Genomic DNA, 17,465 nt, shown 5'->3' with positions numbered 1-17,465 from the left:
TAACATTTATAGGCCTGTTAATGGTGAAAATAAGCTATTCAACATAGCACATCCGCCCCATAGGGTTACACTGTAGAATCTTCCCTCCGATGTATCTTACATGGCGCCCATGATTTGAGTTGGCCAGATTCTCTCTAATATATGGCTCTGATAGCTCCTTGCATACAGTCCTCCCGGCGACTGGCTGCAGTATAAGTCATAAGTTCCACCTCCACCATGTTAGTGGATAGTACTTGGGCCGAACTAAAAACTGAAGTACATGTCAAATATATATATATGTCTTTTTAAAGACAGTTTCTGTCATAGGTGTTTTTTACATAGTTAATATAATGCTGGTGCATGTTGAAATGTCAGTTTTACTGATTTTTGTTTTAATTTGTAATTTGACATTAAAAAAGAGGATGTAACATCATGATGATTACCATTTTACCATGCCAACTGTTCCATCCTGTAGGACTGTCAGGGTAGGAACAAACAAACAAATAAATACAGTGTGTAATCTGAGATTTCTTTGTAACTGGTTGGTACAGAGCAGACTGTCTGGAGGGTCATCGATATACGCGACTCCACATGGCTCCACTCTCAGACCATACTACGTAGACTCTGGATTCAGTCTCACAAGATGGCTTCGCCCATATCCCTGGGAAAATCATAGTCACGTCTGTGGGGAAATACATAGCATCAGTTTGGCCAATGCAAGGAACAGATGTGTCGTCCATATGGATGTACAGTCTATGGTTCTTACCAACAATGCCAAGGTCACGCTCTTAACTTTATTCCAGTCGTGTGAATGTGAGTCCGGCTACAGACAAGAGGTGGAACGCCTGGAAGGTCAGTGCAGAGAAAACAACCTCTGCATCAACGTGAAGAAGACGAAGGAGATGATTGTGGACTTCTGACAGGGCAGTCACCTCCCCCTCCCCCTGCACATCCAATTATCTGAGGTGGAAGTGGCTTCCAGCTCCGTCTGAGTGACGACCTGAGCTGGAGAAACAACACTTCCAGTCTGGTCAGGAAGACACACCAACGCCTTTACTTCCTCAGACGGCTGAGACGTGCTGGTCTGAGGAACTCAGTAGTCATCTCATTCTACAGGTGTGTGGTGGAGAGTGTCCTGTGCTCCTGCATCACTGTGTGGCAGCTGCTCAGCTGCAGAGAAGAAGACTCTGCATAGGGTGGTGAAAGGACTGCTGGAGTCAAACAGCAAGACCACCAGACTGAGGAACAGCTTCTTCCCAGAAGCTGTAAGACTGTAAAACTCTGGTGGAGCTGTGTGATTGCCTAACGCAAGTGTTTTTGCACATTTAACATTTAAGTTTTAAACTTTTGCACACCTAAAACTCCATTTACAACTGAATAATCCATGCTGCACTACTACCATCATTCATGCTGCTTGTTGCTGTTTTATATCTTTATTTTTGTTCTTAGGTGTATTTTTTTTCTACCATAGTTAGCTAATAGTTTCATTTATCTTGTTGGATACAGCTATTAACATTATATTCTGTTCACTTACATCTATTTTATAGTTAATCAGTATTTATATATTATAGTTACTATGGGTTACAACCTGAGTGTATAATTTTGTTCCAGCTCATGCTTCTGTATGGTTAGTGAATGACAAATAAAAATACTTGAATCCTTGAATCCTTGACCTATTGCACCCAGTAATACAAAAAAATAAATAAATAAACTACACATACCAGTTCATGGGTTCATGATTATGATAGTAAATGAAACAGAAGTAAAGTCATATTGCTCCAAGCTCACACCAATTAATAAAAACTTGATACAGCATAGCTAGCACTTTAAACTAATTTACTGTATCTATAGCATGCGGTCGGGTGAAAGGGGGTCAGTGATCTTTATATTGTGACTCATTTGCAGCCAACAGACCGTGAGCTATGCAGCAATGTGACTGTGATGCTGTGGAGACTCTCATACCAGAACAGACTGAGATACTATGGAGGCCTCAATGTCACAGCAGGTACGCATGCACACACACACACACACACACACACACACGCATGCATGAACGCACACAAATACACACACATGCAGACAGGCACATTTACAGGGCAGCTAGTCTATTATATCTTTGGGGCGGACACTCACTGACATCATGAATGCCTCAACTCTTAACATTATGACTCAACCCTTGATATTATTGCAAATTTTAACAAAACATATTTACACTGAACAGCCACAACATTACAACCACTGATAGAAGGAGTAAATAGCATTAACCGTCTTGTGACAATTCAGTGTTCTGCTGGGAAACATTTGGATCTGGCATTCATTCGTGTGGATGTTACTTAGACATGTAGCACCCACCTAGACCAGACCAGACACCCCCACTCATAGTAATGACACTCCTTGATGGCAGAAGCCATCCCCAGCAGGATGCAGCCTGACACATGTCCATTCTCTGATGATGACAATAAAGAAGAATTTCCCCATGATGACAATAAAGTCTAAAAAAAAGTCTTGATGTCACTGCATGCCGTCCATGCACTCATGTACCAGTCTAAGCTTAGCAAAAGTTATCATAATCAACATTTAATTAAAATACCTGTAAGAGATGATAGAATGTTTTTGTTTTGGAGGTTGTGGCTTGTAGTACTGCTGATTTGTACTGTGTTGTATGAACACATGTTTCTATTATTTTGACAACTCCACTCAATTGGTATGCTATAGGCTGAATGACAGAAACACTTAAGTGCTTTATTCAGTCCAGTTTAACTACTACTAACCACCACTAACAACATCCAAATTATTTTCATCTTGAAGTTGAATCTTGAGTCTTACTCATGCTTTTTCAACACAAAGTGAACATTTTTATCTCACACCAGTGTAATGCACTAGTGTAATGAACCGCCAAGTGAGTGTATACATGTGTGTTTTCACTATCACGATCTAAAACTGAAATTGGTCCTTACAGAGATTGATCGGGTTACCGAGACGCACACATAAACAAGCTCATGCATCATGACGTTTTAAAAAGGGCTTTGTATTAAACGGTATCCCATTGTTGTGATTCATCATGTCATCTCTGAAGGTCACGGCTGCTCAGCTACTCCTTTACAGCCACACCTTCCCACCGGGCAAAGAGAGAACTCTGAAGCAGATACATCACTGCAGACAAAAAGCCGCCTGTCATAAACACATGTCTCAGGTGGCGTTAGTGCTTTTGCTCCTTGTGCACAATCCCCTTAACACTGTGTGCCCCTGGTGAGTTAAGTGACATGCAACTCTCTCCTGAAGCACCACCACCCCCCCAGCCTCCACCCGTCTGATCGATAGCACCATTTCCAGGTAATCCCCGCTTCTGTCTTCCAGGACACTGTTAACACTCGCAGCGCCTGTAATAAACCATGTGGATCAATACAACACCAGTTCAACACAAAACACTTCCACCTCAGCTAATGCAGTGAAATGTGGACTGGATATTGTTACAACCTGACCACCTCAATGGCTCCAGTTAATCACACCACACCGTGTTTAAGAGAATGTAATTGTTAATTAGTGACATGCAGAGCAGTGACATATGTGATGAAAGAGCAAATAAAGCTATTTACTTCTAATGTCTGTTTCCACACCAGGCATCTGGCTGAATATGGATATAATCAGAAGCAATTGTTATTCACTGCTTTTCTGTGAATTTGCGTATCACACATTCCCACAGCAGGGTAGATAAGATAAGATAAGATAAGATAAGATAAGATAAGATAAGATAAGATAAGATAAGATAAGATAAGATAAGATAAGATAAGATAAGATAAGATAAGATAGTGTGACAGGGATACAACAGTGCAAAATACAACAAAATAGAATAAAGTTAAAGATGAGAAAAAATGATATAAAAGTAAATATGTTAAAGCTGCAAAAAATACCTGATGGCATTCATGAATAAAGACAAACTCTATTCAGAAGAATTGCTGTTGAGGACAAAGTATTACAAAAAATGTAATACACGTACCTTTAGGTACATTTTGTAAGTAGTAAGTAATACATTTTGTAAATATCAGCACTGGATTGGAGCTGTGGAAATGAGTTTCAGAAAAGCAATCTTGTTGCAAAGACGTGCAGCTTTAACCAGACAGTTAAAACACAGTCATTTTAAAGTCAGTGCGTTGCTCTGTTTCATCACAGATCCTGCACATTCTAACTCCCAATTTCGGTTGGCCAAGAGATGGCAGCATCATCTGATCTTTCACGTCTCTGCGTTCATCGGTGCTGGAGCAGCACATGCAAAAGAAAGAAAGAAAGAAAAAAAAAGCCTCGGCCATAATAAATCACACGCCGAAAGTGTCATTGGAAATTTTGTTAGATTTTATTGCAGTTTAATCAGCTCAATGAATGTTTTAATAGGCTGATATTTCAGAGAGCAAAAAGCAGCCATAAATTGTAAGAGGGGGAGGGGGTAGCGGGGTAGCTGCCCTCCCCTGCTCCTCACCTCTCTCTCCTCCTTTTAGCTGCAGAGAATCCCTAATGCGCACGGCCGGGGAGTCTTGCATTTTGTACTTAGATTATTCAGTTTCATTTTTGTAATCTGTAATTGGAGATGTAATGCAACGAGTTTGTGTTCTGCTGCTCCAGCCTTCCTCCGTGTTACCTCTCCACCTTTTTATGCATTTTCTTATTATTTTCCCCTACCTTTTCTTCCACAGGGGTTTTATGAATTCAGCGGCTTGGGCCACTGTGCTCCACGTTGCTCTCAGCCTCCCACACCATTTACCCCTCACCCCTCCTTATCCTTCTGAGGATTGCTCTATTTCTGCATTTGTCATTCCGAATCTCTCTTTCCTATTATGTACCTATCTTAATCACTTTAGCCCTCTCTTCTGTTTCATCCCTGATTTTTTTTCACAGGTCTTCTTTTGACCTTCAGTTTCCTTCTTCTATCAGTCTCAGTGTTTTCATGACCGTATGGTGGTAATGGAATTCAAAATCAACATGGCCGTGACATTTTGGGCACCCATCTTCCCACCTTAAGGCCTGTCTCATATACTGTTGTCTCCTAGCACGGACGTATGATGTGTGGTATTACTCCCGTAATAAGGACATGGATGAGAGAATGTAGGAGGCCGTGCAGCTGTAATTAAAGACCGAAGGGTCTCGCTGAAAAAGTAGGGAGAGGAGGTAAAGCGGTGGCTATGTGCTGCCGGAACAATAAATCAACCTGCTCCTTAAGCCGCCCTCAACGCGATATCGCTGCACGGCATTCAGCCCCCCTCCCCCCCGCAAAAGCAATTCCGTCATGTCTTGTTAGCTCATTCGTCTTCATCAGCACCAGTGGGAGGTTCAAACCCTGCCCTCATCCCCTCTGCCTCACCCCGAGACCTCCACACCCCGTCCACCCTCCCTAAAGCCAGACACTAGTGGTCAAAGGAGAACCGGCCTGTGCATCAGCATGGCCATGAATTCTATCATCCTCAAACACACACAGAGAACCAGGAGATAGCTTAACTGACAACTAATATTAGCCGTGCAGATCCGGGTCGCACAGTAATATTATTAACAAATGCACAGTTAAGACACATACACACACGGAGCGCTAATGACATTCAGGGCCAATTAAGGGATGACTAATTAATGAGACATTTCCTATAAGGCTTATTGATATGTTAATTGGAAGTCATATAAATCACCATCTTAATTGTTCAGCCTTCAGTTAACACGATTTTTATTACATATAATGATAACACGTTGAGCGGGCTGAATTGTTGATTTACCAGGACATGTTTGTCTTTGAGGATACACAGAAAGACTACATGATCATATTAAATTCAAATTAACAAAGATTTTCTAAAGACAAAACTAATTTTAATCCAAAGGTAGTCAAGCATTTTGTTCTTCTTTCTTTTAGACCCGGGTGACTGCCTGTGTTTACAGAATTCTTGCTCCTGGGGTTTAAGGTAACATTTAAGTACATATCAACAGCAGTTGGAAGAGAGGAGTCATTCTCACTTCTTTCAGTGACTCCCAGTGACAACTTCCCGATTATAACTTCCCTAAAACGAAAAGGTGGGATATGAGGTGGACTTCATGGACAAGGTTGGCTCATAGAAACACACATCTTGGTGCACATCTTTACTAAGAAAAATAATGTCATTAGATTTAAGGTATCTTGCTCCATACTGTGTACACTGATCAGGCATAACATTATGACAGCCTTCCTAATATTGTTTATGTCTTAAACCTCCAAAACAGTTGTCGCTCATCAGAGAATGGACACGGGTCTTCTGAGGGAACATTCTGTTGTAGGCGGGGGCCTCTGTGGATCATCCCACAGATACTTGATCAGTTTGGGATCTACTGAATTTTGAGGCCAGGTCAACACCTTGTGCTGTTCTTCATGTTTTGTTGTTTCTAAAGTGTTTTTGGTTGTGTGTGTGTGTGTCTCTGCATCCTGCTGGGATGGGGGTGTCTGGTCTGGTCTAGGTGGGTACTACATGTTTAACTAACATCCACATGAATGAATGCCGGTTCTTAAAGTTTCCCAGCAGAACAATGAATTGTCATGATGGTCATTGATGGTCAGTGTTATTCACTTCTCCTGTCAGTGGTTTTAATGTTGTGGCTGATGCATGTCATTTCTCATAGATTCAAGGCAACACAGTTTAGCCACACAGTCCACACAGTTGTGGAATATGACTGAAGATACAACCTGACTGCCAGAAATAGAACAGTTTGATGTGAATGCTATGTCATTAGTGGTTTGGTGCCAGGGGAGAATAATAATGCAGATAGATAATGGATGTGTCTGTTGCTCTCACACAGACAAAAAAGGGGGAACTATAAGAAATCTTTACCACTTTACCACACACACACACACACACACACACACACACACACACACACACACACACACACACACATATACACATACACATATATATGTACTCTTTGTATCTTTTGAACAATAGATCCATTTTAGTTTGGACAGCTGAGACATCTACATCGATGATGAGAATAAACACACACATGCAAACATCGCGACTGTCCATCACTGCTTTCCTGTGTCACACTGTAGACCAGACATTTAATTGGCAGCTGTCAATCCAGCTGATGAGAGCTGACTGAAGGGGTCAGTCATGGTACCAGGAGACTGTCGGTGTCATCAGCGAGGAACCGACTGAGGAAATAGACAAGGTCTGCTTTCGTCTTCTGGGCTTCTATGCCCCCACCCCAGGGGGGACAGGCTGGTCAGGGGGTGAGAGAGATAAACAAAGTGAAAGAGAGAGCGAAAGAATAAGAAGCCTCCGGGCTGTGTAAAGCTGTTTGACAAGAGACCACCTCGTTTTAGTCACTCGCAATTGAGCTCAATGTAGACAGCATATATTAGCATCCGGAGCACGGGAGGAGAAAATTCAGACTTGGATACGTCTAAAATATCTGTCTGTCCATCAGTCTTATGTATAGAAGAAGAGATGGGGAAAGAAGATGATTGGAGGAGACAAATAAATTAAGTTGGGAGGAAAATGCACCTCACGTCCCCCAGTCTCGTCTGCTGGATACAAACGAGCAAAAGAGACACAGAAAGAGAGAGAAATGAAAGGAGACATGAGACGAGTTAAAAGCTAAATGGCTGGAGGGAAGCATACAAGTGTGCTTTTTTTTTTTTTTTTAAATAAGACTGTATATTTTGGTCACCATCTCTGCAGTGGTGAGAGGGATCGAGGCGAGAAGGGAGAAAGGGTTTATGAAGCAGCAAGAGAAAGTGTCAAAAACAGACAGCTACATAGACAAAAGCAGGATGCTGAAAGTGTTCACCTTTTAAAGGAAAAGGGGATGTGGTGGGGGATAGAAGCAGAGAGATAGAGAAGACAGAGGCTATTAACAGTCAGATGGTACACTGAAAGACTAAAAGGAGAAATGGAAGGATCGGGCTGTGTTCACAATGGAAATGGAAAGTGACAAAGGAGAGCAAACACGCAAAGAGAGGAGAGGAAACGTAATGGAGGAGACGATGTCAGTGGTCCTTTAGTCCTTTAGTCCACGTGAACGTAAACCTTCTTATAACACAGCAGTCTGTCACTCACTCACTCACACATGCACACATGCTCACACAGATTCATTCCTCCTGCAGACTGTCTGATCCTCTCTCCTCAGGGAGGTGTTAGCCAGGAGGAATCCAAGGGCCTTCGTTTGGACACCAAAGTGAGGGGAGTAATAATTCTCTCTCCCCCCTTGCACCCAGCACACAAATCCCTAACCAAAATGCACACACACACACACACACACACACACACACACACACACACACACATAAATATTTGACTGGCTATTTTAGTGAGGGTATTCATTGACATTGCATTCCCTCACTCAATTTGCACAAATGTCTTCACTCCAACAAGATGGTGTAAAACTCACACTGGTCCTCAGAAAGATGACTAACATGCACCTCCCCAGAAATTAAACTATACGTTGTGGTGCCGCAGACCACAAGAGGTGATATTGGTCCTCTTGGTAGTAGCATGTTTGTTTGCTTCTCCATCGAAAAAGATGGAACACATTCAGGAAAGGTTAACTGAAGAGATTTGATGATACAAACAGAAAAATTTTGGTCAAAGTTCCAGCTGTCATTGACGAAAGTGAATCAAGAAGTAGAAAGAAACACATACCAAATGGAATAAAATTTCATTGGGTTTCACAGGGGTTGCATATTCCTTTTCCCATGTCATGTAAACAGTGAATTGAAATGAAGTCAGACTTCGTTCTGTCTGAGCATGCTCTGTCTTGACATAAGTGACGTTTAAGGGACGTTCGAGTGGCGTTTCCTCAACTGGTCTACAGTGCTGTGGGGAGCTTGCTTTCAATAACAACTCAGAAAGAACACAGACAGAAAGAACACAGAAATTATTGCACACGTAAAAAGCAGAAAAATAGAAATATTGAACTGTTTAAAAAGGTCCATCAAAAATAAACTGAAGCCAGTATAGACCGAAGAGTGGAACAAATTCAGAACAACTGGAAAGACTGGCTACCATAAGGCTAACACAGTATCGAAAGTGGATATGACCCCACAAACTTTCCAAATCAATAGCAACTAATATGCCGATTAGATGAGAGATCAGTCACGGGATGTTTTCATCGATCTGCACATGGCACACGTCTGTAAAATGGCCATTCATTTAAAAGTAGTGGTATATGTAAACATCAGATCGGAATAGATCAATTAGAATGATTTCAATCGAAATGAGAAAAAAGTCTCCATGTAAACCGAGCTACTGAGTATGGCTATCCCCAATCCATCTGCCCCTCACAGTAACCCAGAAGTGACAAAAGCTAAAAAGACGACATAATTAGATTCAGGATTTTCTAGAAAATATTGAATCATTGCAGCTTAGCATGTTTCAGTGCCACTTCGTGGTGAGATGAATAAATATTATTATGAAAAATGGCACATTTCTGTCTAGTAAGTCTGAAAGGTGAATGAGAACACACTGGCGACACGGAAACAGATAAACAGGCTGAGGTGGAGAGGACTTGTGCAGCCAGATCAATATAAAACTGTACTGTGATACCATATTCAGCCCGGGGGCCTATCAGAGAGAATGTCAGCACCCTCTGGTGAGACGACCCCGCCAAACATCTCAACCCCCTCCCCCCCAACACACACACACACACACACACACACACAGTCCCCTGTGTCACTTTTTCCCAATTCATTATTAACGAGCTTGCTGGGCCTCATTAGCAGAAGGCCACACAATGCTGCTGCCACAAACAAAACAAAACGCTCCCCAACAGTAATTGCCTTTTTCCCTGTGTCTCCGCTTTCATGCCTCCTTCTTCAGCTGACACCTGCGGTGGAAAAGTTTAAACAAGAAACAAATCGACAAACTGGCATTGACTAGGGATGCATCTTGAGGGCCTCTAAGACTTCCTTTACAATTTAAGTTAGCATTAGGTTATAAGAATACACACGCATCTTTTAAAAAAATCCCCCGTTATGCTTTTATGCTCTCATATACTCCTTTAGCTTTTGGAATGTTTCATGCTCAGTCTGCAGCACTGCCTGTTAATTAATAAATGAAAAGACTCAAAATAAGGATAGACATAAAGGGGGTGTGAGAGGAAGAGAGACAGCAGGAGGAACAGCAACAAAAAAGGTAAAATAGACAGAAGGGATGCTCCACTGCTTGGCTGACACACATGGGGTCTCTGCAGACCAAGAGGATGCTGGGAAAGGAAGGGAAAGAGAGAAAGGGAGTTGTGTGATGCGGTGAGCAGCATCCACCCCTCCTCCTACTCCTCCCCCACCTCTACTTCAAACCTCCACCTCCCTCCGCCTCCACGATGGAACTGTATGCTTGGCTTCTCCTGATTTCTTTAGCATTCCTCCCCATCCTCTCCCAAACCCTGGGAGAGGACCGAGGCAGACAGCAGGGCTTGTCATAGTCACAGGCCTAGGTCCAAGCAATGAGTGTGGCTGTGTTTGTTTCTGTGTGTGTGGTAGTAGATCTGTATTAATTTGAATTGTATATGAACGTGTTGGAACCTTTCTATTTGTACTCCATTTGTAACAGTGCTGCATGTGCAGATGTTGTTTATAATTCATACTGGGATGTACATTACAGGAATAAATACTAAATATTGCATCATATCTGACCAAACTAATCAACTAAAACCTGTCTAGCATCATAATTTACCATAACTTGACCTGAACAGGACACAGAAACTCATCTCATCTTCTACCATCTCTTATCCTCACTAGGGTTGGGGGGGAGGGGGGGGTCTATCCCAGGGCTAACACAGAAACAAACAACCTTTCGCACTCACACCTAGGGTCATTTTAGAATCACCAATCAACCTAACGAGCACGTCTTTGGAGGTGGGAGGAAACCGAAATACCCTGAGAAAATCTACGCAGACACAGGGAGAACATGTAAACTGCATCCAGAAAGGCCAGGGCTGGACCTTCTCACTGGGAGACATCGGTGCTAACCACAGAGTCACTGTGCTGCCCTGACACAGAATCTCAACTGGATGATATATTTGTCCCAGCAATATCGTATTCAACCATGATAGATGGATGAAGATTAACGCATACGAATATAAGTAAATAATGTTGACCATCTTGTGACAATTCAATGTTCTGCTGGGAAACTTCTGGACCTATTCATGTTGATGTTACTTTCTCATGTACCACCCATTAAACCAGACCAGGCACCTCCACCCCATAGCAATGACACTCCTTGATAACAGCAACCATCCCCAGTAGCATGCAGCCTGACACAGACACAAACAAAAATGCTTTAGGAGCAACTCAGAAAACATGAAGAACAGCACAAGATGTTGACCTGGCCTCCAAATTCACTAGATCCCAAAATGATAAAGTAACCACAAAGGCCCCTCCCCTCAACCCATAGGACCCACTAACAATGTTCTGTTACCAGTCACCACAGGACGCCCTGTCCATTTTCTGATGAGGCACAACTGTTTTGGAGGCACAAAGGAGACAATATTAGGAAGGTGGTCATAATGTTATGCCTGATCAGTGTACATGCTTGTACCAACTGAGGTCTATGTGGGAATCCAAGCGAAACATAGCTAGACCGTATAATATAGCTTGATTATGCACACAAATAGTAAAGGTAAATGGTTCAATAAGGAATATATCACAAAAATGTTATCTGTAGAAGAACATCTGATATCTGACCCCTGGCAGATAAACGTCATAAATAAATTAGACCTGCAGGACCTGTCTCTGACTAGAACTAGAAACTGTTAAATGTACACTTGTAACCAAAATTACAATGTTTAATCTACACCCAGCTCGAGATTTGTGTCAAAAACACATTTTGATTGTCTTTCTAGGCCATGTAATGAAAAAGTTAGCCTTTGAGTATTTTAATCAGAGGTTTCTACCATAGAGTCCTACTGCCATCCAGAGGCTAGTTTAAGAAATATCTTTGGAATGTAATTCTAACAAGTAATACTGTTATAGCGTTTCAATACGTATTCTACAAAGCAAGACTGGTTAGCATAGCCCGAATATGATCTACCTTTCATTTTTCTTGATATTAGTTAGTGTTGCTTACTCTCATTATTTAATTGTATGAATTGGGATATTGAGGAAAGTCGTAGAAATGAATGAATGTTTCTGATAATGTGTTTTCATGCCGACATGATGTTTCATTGAGTGTTTGATTTCATGTCTCTCTCAACATTGTTAGAAGTACAACCATTATTTAATGCTCTTGAAATGAAAGCATTCATGTGTATATCATCCCAAAAGGTGTGAAGACCAGTTTCGCAACAAAGGGACACACCCTGCAGAGACGTGGTGATAAACTAGCATCTGGCCAGTCATGGCTCAGTTTTTGTCTAGTCTTAGCTGTGTCTTTGTCTTCATTCATTTTCAGTTTGTCTTTCTTACTTACTTTTTACTTTTAAATCAACAGTTTTGTTCCCCACCTATTGGTGTGTTTAAGTTTTATTCTTGAATTATTCTTGCCACATGAAACACGTAACTTTTTCAAAGTACAAGCAGAATTTTATTTAAACTGTCAAGATGGTCATGCATCAATAATATTTTTGTAAATATTTTCAACCAGCCATCGGAAGTATTTTTCAATTTCATTTGACAACCACTTTTTAACCACACACCACCAGACTTCATAAGTGCCACTTTTTCTGCCTAACACATTGCGTAACTTTCATTTAAACTCATTTATCTCGGTATTCTCATCATTTCCCATTACAGCAACTGTTATATTATTCATCATATTGTTTGTTATTCATTATTCACCATTTTGTAAATAAACCGCGTAGTTCACTTAAGGCGTTGTCAGAAAGGTCCTTCTGAGCTGATCCCTGTATTAATTGATTAATTCTTACAGTGTACTTTACATCTGTGAGTGGTGCCCCCTTTCAACAAGTACAGGTATTAGACTTAAATGTTTAATAATTTATTTCCCCTACTTATCCATTAAAGAAGTTAAAGGTTTACTTTTTTTTTACAAGTTTACTTTTTACTTTTTATTATTATGTAACTGAAACATTCAAGCAAAAAAAAAGCAATAAGTTTAATATAATTTCTGTGGGAGAGCAGAAAATCTAAATGTACTTCCCATGTGTATACTGTATATACAATACATATTTGTATGACTCAGTGGGCCATTTTGTATACAGTAGAAGTGTGTGGGATGTCAACATGTATAAATGGAAGATCTGAGCTCGTGGACAGCATTGACAGAAAAACTCCTGTAACTTGCAGAGGATTAAGAACTCACATCAGGGATTCCGTGGCTGTGTGCTCACGTCCTCCGTCAACTATCTGTCGCCGATGTTTATAAATTATTCACCAAGTCTCGAATGACAGGGCAGACATCCTAATGAGAAATATGTTGCAGGGAGATGCTCAGCCATGTCTCTGCGTTGCACGTGAGCATTTGTAAATCGTAAATAGGCACCCTGTCTTTGCACATCAGGGGCGCACTAGGATCAGTGTGTGCAGGTTGTCTACAGATAAATTAATTAGTATCAGTGCTACTGGACAAGGGGAATGAAGTCTCAATAATTAAGTCATAGGTGAGAAGGAGAAATTCACCCAGATCATTCACAGTCATCAAGCACTTGAGTTGGCAAACACACTTTCTCCTTATTCCTCCACTCTTGTAGACTGTACACACATTTTAACCACTTTTGTCTTGTCAAAAGGTAACATAAATTAGATGGTTAAATGAATCTTCGTATTCACTGATGTGGTCAGAGAAGCAAGCATAAAATTACAGGCAGTTTGGCTACCTCCAAAATCTAAAGTACGACCGCAAACAGGTCAAAGGCTCATAAATGTATACTGTAAATTATTTTTATGCCATCCTATATGTAGTAGAATTGTAGGGTCCACCTACGTTCAAACAAATGTTCAGCCTTGTGCAATCAATGGATGAAGAGGCTGAAGCTTTACTTTTAGCCACTTAAGTACCACTGCACTGTTGTTGGATTAAACTCACCGTATGTTACTGCAAAACATGGCAGACAGCATCAGTTGGTCAAACTTTGTTGTTTGGAGAGTGCTGAAGCAACACTACTCCAAAATTTCTGCATTACTTAAGTAAATCCATAGTGCACGTAGTGGACGTAAAAAATAGAGACAGTGATTATATGTCGCTGTGTAAAAACATGAGGCTTTTGGTCAGAGTTAAGTAACTATCAACATCTTTGCACCTATCCAAACTCGTAGTGTCTCAACAATACAACTCTGGATGGAAAGATAAACTGTTCATGAAGGAGTAATTATAACTCGCTTTAAAAACTGAAAATTGCTGTTTTAATATAGCTGTTAAAGGCCAAATGCACTTCTTTTTGACTTGACCAAGTTAAGGCAAGGCAGAGAAATTTTGTGAGGGAAACGTTCACCAACCTCATGTCTGCATATTTATATATTGGAATTAGGCCACATAGAGTTTATTTCATATTTATTTTAAGTCTAAATCAAATGTTGATATTCCATGATGTATTTTCATTTCAAACTATCAATAATGAGGTCATTTGCTAGCTAAACTGTTAGCCTGGGCGGCTTAGCACTGGTGTTTTCACAACTTATGAGCCATTGTCAACTTCCCATGTTGTTAACATAAGCTTATGACTTTCATTCAAAGTCACCCTGACCTTATAGCATATATAGTGATATTCCTTGATGGCAGGAGTCATTCCCAGAAGTGGCAGCCCCAAAGCTTTGGAACAAGATCCATCTGCATGTTAGGCACACCCCCACCACAGGACACCATCAGCAGGCCCATGTCACTTCTCTAATGAGCAAACATAAGGGAGACTTAGACAATATTAGGAAGGTGGTCATAATGTTATGACTGATCAGTGTGCTTGGTGAATCCCAGAAATCAACTCTAAAGTTAATCCCTGAGCTTTTTAGCACTAGCTCAGTCACAAGACACAATATGTAGAAAGAAGAGAAGACGTATTAAACCAGAACCACTACATATCACTCCACAATTAACACTGCTACATTATTTTATTGTGATCAATTAAAATTCACAGTGTAATTGTAGTTGACTTCATTCATGGAGAAGACAATTACAGTGATCTATAGATCGCTGAACTGACACATACAGGTTGAAAAAAAACTGTATGTGCTACAAATCTCCTTTTAACACCCTAGTATCAGCTGTGTGAGACAGGGCTGTCAGAAAGAAAGCCAAGTGTTTTTTTCTAAATTGCTGAACTTTTGTTGTTGTTGCAACCTCTTGGCTGCCAGCCATCTTTCAGTGGGACACAGCAGCACCAACTGACAGAAGAGCAGATGACATAGGTATGGTGAAGTTTCCATCTCCCCTACCTGTCGACTTTCTCCTTCTCCTCCCAACAACCCCCACAACACCTTTCCCTGTCTCTCTCTCTGTTACCTTGGAGTCTGGCCGTCATGGTTCTGTGACTCCGCTCTAAAGGTTACGCTGTGTACCCACCGTCACTGCCTGTCACTCCCTCACCCCACCACACACACACACAAACACACACACCATCAGTTGCAGGCCCTGTCAATGAAATACTGTCCGTAGTATCATCAACCTTCTTACTGTTTGTCTTTGCAAAAAGGACGAGGCAGTGAATAGTGTTTAAAAGCCTGGTTAACAGCTTTTGTGTATTGGTGAGTGTACAAGGGCACAAATGATTGCCCATATAAATGTAGTATCGTCGTGTGTGCGTTTTCATCTGCAGTCCACTCGCCCTGGCTCATGAAATTAAAATGCTGCTCACTTGACAGAAATCAACATCGTCCTCAGAGGCCCATCTCTCCCCACCTCGTCCAACGTTACTCCATCTCTGTCGCTCTCAAAGATGAATCTTTTGTGATATGAGCTGAAGGGAGTGTCTGAGGGTGAGGAGACAAACATCTCATCACAGCAGTTGTTTCAAATCTAAGACAGATGACATGGTGGATTTTTAAACAACATGGATCTAAGTGTAATCTTTCCATGTAGAGTTGCAGTCATGGCGTCGTGTCTGGGCTAATTTTGCAGCTCACTGCTGCCTCTCATTCAGTATGTGTTGCAAAACTGAAAGATTGCTTCCATATTCTATAAGAATCATTATCACTGGAATCTGCTACATCTAAAGTATGTTTTATCATAACTTGGTCACCATATCTATCCATTCATCTAAAAAAACATGATTTTTTTCTATTTCTCTTAACTGCTGTTCTCTCAAATTATCTATGAACTAAGAACATTTAATTTTAATTTATCTCTGTCTTATAGAAAATGGAGTTCCTTTAGTATCGTGAAAAGAAGATACTGTAAAACCGATCAGCCACAACATTAAAACCACAGACAGGAGAAGTGAGTAACATTGACCATCTTCATCCAATGTTCTGCTGGGGAAACTTTGGACCGGGCATTCATTCATGTGGATGTCACTTAGACATATACCACCCACCTAGACCAGACCAGACACCCCCACCCCATAGCAATGACACTTCTTGACGGCAGCCATCCCCAGCAGGATGCAGCCTGACACAGACACACACAAAAACGGTTTAGGAACAACTCAAAAAACGTGAAGAACAGCACAAGGTGATGACCTGATCTGAATCACTACATCCCAAACTGAGCAAGTATCTGTGGGATGATCCACAGAGGCCCCTTCACTCAACCCATATACCCTTGTCCTGTTCACTCTGTACACCTCTGACTTCAATAACAAGACAGAGTCATGTCATATGCAGAAGAAACTGAGCAGGAGTACAATAATCTGGTGAACAACATGTCTCAATATGAAGAGAGAACAACTTCAGATCAATACAGCTAAAACCAAGGAGATCCTAGTAGATATGTTTAGAGGTCCAGGCCCCACTTGCAGCCTGAAACCATCAATGTGGAGTATGTAGAGGTGGTTCAGACCTGTAAGTAAGGTACAATATACAAGTGTAAGTACATATATACCACAGACAGTCATTTCAACTCGACAGACAGGTGAACAGCTCTGTGAGGTTGTGTCTCTCACACACTTATCACCAGTTACACATTACACAAATTATATTATAATTCAATCAATATGTAAACTACATTATCAATTCTATTTAGATTAAAAATAAATTAGATTCAAAAAGGACCTTTTTGATGAGCGCCCGGTTAACCAAGTTTTCTGCTTAAACCACCATAGAGTCAACTCAATTCATCATTCTATGTTATGTTACATACCTTAACCGAGCTAGCAAGACCTGTGCATTCCCTGGCCTTGCTTCAAATCAGCCAATGAGAAGCACTCTGGGGGCCTGAACTTCAGGTCCCACGTCCCAAACTAAAGGGTGTGCTGTACACAGTCATTCATGCTCAGCAGTTCTCCAGTCTAGAACACTCCAGGCAAGGGCCATCTCGGCTGTGCCACACTGAGCATCAGCATCAGTGCAGATATTTCATTGGGGGCAAAGTTTGTTATTTATTTATTTTATTTGTTAACTTATGCACAACAACATTTTGACACAGGAAAATTTATAA

The sequence above is a fragment of the Mugil cephalus genome, chromosome 4 (genome assembly GCF_022458985.1).
Source record: "Mugil cephalus isolate CIBA_MC_2020 chromosome 4, CIBA_Mcephalus_1.1, whole genome shotgun sequence".
Classification (NCBI taxonomy): domain Eukaryota; kingdom Metazoa; phylum Chordata; class Actinopteri; order Mugiliformes; family Mugilidae; genus Mugil; species Mugil cephalus.
This window is presented reverse-complemented; position numbering follows the sequence as displayed.